This window comes from Elephantulus edwardii, unplaced genomic scaffold (genome assembly GCF_000299155.1).
Source record: "Elephantulus edwardii isolate Elephantulus edwardi_28Jun2011 unplaced genomic scaffold, EleEdw1.0 scaffold00261, whole genome shotgun sequence".
Lineage (NCBI taxonomy): Eukaryota > Metazoa > Chordata > Mammalia > Macroscelidea > Macroscelididae > Elephantulus > Elephantulus edwardii.
Genome location: NW_006400011.1, coordinates 876021 through 879572, shown reverse-complemented (window position 1 = coordinate 879572; position 3552 = coordinate 876021). Strand labels below are relative to the sequence as shown.

Sequence of the window (3552 nt, the reverse complement as noted above, 5' to 3'; positions counted from 1 at the left end):
GAAATTAAGTTAAAATTCAAACTCATTGCAACTGAGTCAAAACTTATAGCTGATCCTTCATCAGGATTTTTAAAAGACTGACAACTTTCTCTTGCTGAAAGACTGGTAGATTCCAATTGAGAGAGAAGTGTGGCCTTTGAGTTAGCAGTACAACTTCCATTGGACTAACTCACCAGAGTAACTATGCATATAAAATGAGGGTGAGAAAGTATTTCAATCAATTTATACCGTATTAAAATATGTTGTTGATATTGCTTTGCTATATAGTTCTTTATTAAGTTGTTTCAGTAGATTCCATTCTCAAATCTCAGCTGTTCAGTTTTCTGAAGTTTCTTAAATATAGTAAGTTCAGATACTGCTCTCCCAAGAAGTTTACATTTAGATAATTTGCTTATTTATTTACAGATTTCAGCGGCAACTATTGTTCAAGCAGTGTAAGACTCTTACAGTCAGAATAATATCTGATGGCAGAGTCTGGAGACAACGTGCAGACATGGCTCATCTTAAGGGGAAGGAAAAGAAAGAAGAGCTTGTCAGCACCCTTGGAGCTCAGGTAACTGAAGGAGAGAATGTCTTTGGTGTCTGCCAGTTTTTTTTGAATCCTTCAATGACTTTTTTTGTTCATATCACTGATCTCTCTGGCAAGGAAACCATCTGCCATGTGACTGGTGGTATGAAGCTGAAGGCTGACCAAAATGAATCTTCACCATGTTGGCGGCCCAGGATGTGATACAGAGGTGCAAGGAGCTGAGCATCATTGCTTTACACATTAAACTCCAGGCCACCAGAGGAAATAGAACTGGACCAGGGACCACATCTGCCCTCAGAGCTCTGGCCCAAACAGAAACGAAGATTGGAAGGAGTGAAGATGTTACTCCATCCCTTCCAACAGCACCCACAGGAAAGGAGGTTGCCATAGTCAACTATGAACAGGAGTCATCAAATTATTGTTTTCTGTTAATAAATTGCCTTCATGTACACACACACAATGCCCAAACTAAAAAATTTAAAGCAAACTTCGTAATTGTGGTTAAAATAGGTTTTATACTGTTACAAATACTTTAATTATTAAATTCAAAGCAGTATAATAATTACCCCAGTTCATAGACATGAGAATGTAGTTCAAGAGAGGTAAAATTAATTATCTAACCTGATAGAGTTAGCAAGAGAGGAGCTTGAAAATACAATATTAATCTAGTTGACCAACACTTTCTGTGTGCATATTATATAAGATATTACACCATTAACAACATAAATGAGCTGCTGTCTGGTGTCTGCTCATAGTGATTCCACATTGTAAAGTAAGTTTCCTAGTGTCCACATAATCTTTGTGGAAGTATAGAATCAGATCTTTTCTCCTATGGAGAAAATTTGTGTACTGAGAAAAATAATATAAACATCTGGATTCTAGGAGGGAGAATTCAACATCAGGATTGGTAGAAGACCCATTAACCACCCATGATATGCACATAAACTCACCTGAACAAAGCTAAGAAAACTGCAAGTAATTACTGATGAAACTTAAAGATAAAGCCTTCAGTATGAATTATATCACGAGATAAAAAATTCATAATCATCACAACCGTACCAATAAGAAATATTAAGTTAAAGGGAGAAAAGATGAAACTATCAATAATTTCCTTTTACTTGAATGCAAAATTAATAAAGCCATATCAAGAAAATGTCAATTGAAGAAGCACCAGTCAAGAAAGCAAATGACATATCATATTGGACAAATATGTTAGAAAAACCTAAACACACGAACAAAACCCCTAAAACTTCTGTAGAGTCAAAAAGCAAAACTATCACTTTAAGGATTAAATTGCTTCAGATAGAAACCTTGATATTTTCAATTGTCTTAGGTGAATATGAAAGCTGGACAATAAAAAAAAATTACCAAAAAGGATTGATGCCTCAGAATTTTTAGTTTGACCAGGAATATTGAATATACACCATGGACAGTCAGAAATGAGGAAAGTTTTCTTGAAAGATTGTGGTGTCGTAGGTTAATTTTTCTCTGAGGAGAACCTGAAGTGCTTGCTGCAGAAGCTCATGGACTGTAGCCTTCAAAATGGAATCTCAACATCAAGAACAAAGATTCTAACTACTTGTCCAATTGGCAGCATCATGAAAGATGACGAAGAGATGGAGATTGTTAAAAGCTTTAGTTTGCTTGACTCCACAATCAAAACTCTTGGTACCAGCAGCCAGAAAATTCAAAGACAAATTGCTTTTGGAAAGTCTGCTACCAGGGACCTCTCCAAAGTACTGAAGAGCAAAGATGTCAGTCTGGAGACTAGACTGTGCCTCATCTGGGCCATAGTCTTTGCAATTACCTACTTACTATACATCAGAGAGCTGGACAATGACTAGGGATGATGGAAGGAGAATTGGTGCCTTTGAGCTGTGGTGCTGGAGAAGAGTGTTGAATATACCATGGACTGCTAAGAGAACAAACAGGTTCATTCTAGAGATGGTGAAACCAGGCTACTCCTTGGAGACAAAAATTCTGAAGCTTTGTCTGACATATTTTGGACACTGTTGCAAAGACGGACCAGTCTTTGGCGAGGGACATCATGCTTGGGAGAGTGGGGGACAGCACAGGAAGACCCTCTGTGAGGTGGATTGATTCAGTGACTGGGGTAAGGGAGTAGATCTGTCAGAGACAAAAAGATTAGCTCAGAATAGAGAACGGTTTGGGGCTCTTATACATAGGGTGGCTATGAGTTGCAGGTGACTCCATGGCACATAACAATAACAACAACATGATTATTTTAGCTTTTGACTTTGATGTTCACACCATGACTGGGAAAGAATCTGAAATGGGGTGTATATAATCTAATTAATTGAGATTCATCCATTTTTCTCTTTCCACCAAATTTAAATTGAGTTTGGCAACAAACGTTGCTATCTCACTGCCAGCAAGGAAGAGGAAGTAAGAGTGCAGTGTGCATTTTTTTTTTATTCTTCCATCTGTGAGAATTAGGACTCACACAAAAACAGAAACAACCTCAGTGGAGAACCAGAAACTGACATGATATAGAGCTGTCTTGGAAATGCTGCCCCACAGAGCCAGAGCCTGGGACCTTAGCCCAAATTTGTTGGAGGCTTGCGTGTAGGCCTCATAATTGGTAAAGGTAATGGAGCTCTGTAACACTGACCTAAACTATGTGGCTGAAGCTCAAAGGGCCTGAGAGCAAATTTAAGGAATTGTTATGCCTGAGGGATTATATCCTATTGCCAACCTGAAATGTAAATGGTTGCAAACAGAAGTGGCATCTACTTCCTAAACCATGTGCCTATGAAAACTCTATGAACTTGGAGAAACTTATAGAAAGGCATTAGGTCTTTTGCTCACGGAGTCATCTTTGACCTGATGGTAACCAACAACAAAAACAACTTCCTATGCGTAACACATAATCATGAAGACTGTTCTCTGAAATCTGTGTGGCCATTGCAACAGGTTCAGACTGATATGAAGTAGAACGATTGGTGTTTGAATGAATAGAAATGAGCATGGGAGCATAGGAGCCATATCTTACTAGTTTGGTA

The 3552-nt window shown here is 38.2% G+C and overlaps 1 pseudogene; it reads left to right on the top strand.

The window, feature by feature from the left end:
* The first annotated feature begins 481 nt into the window (after positions 1-481).
* On the top strand, positions 482-929 carry LOC102867805 (annotated as a pseudogene).
* Positions 930-3552: the final 2623 nt, after the last annotated feature.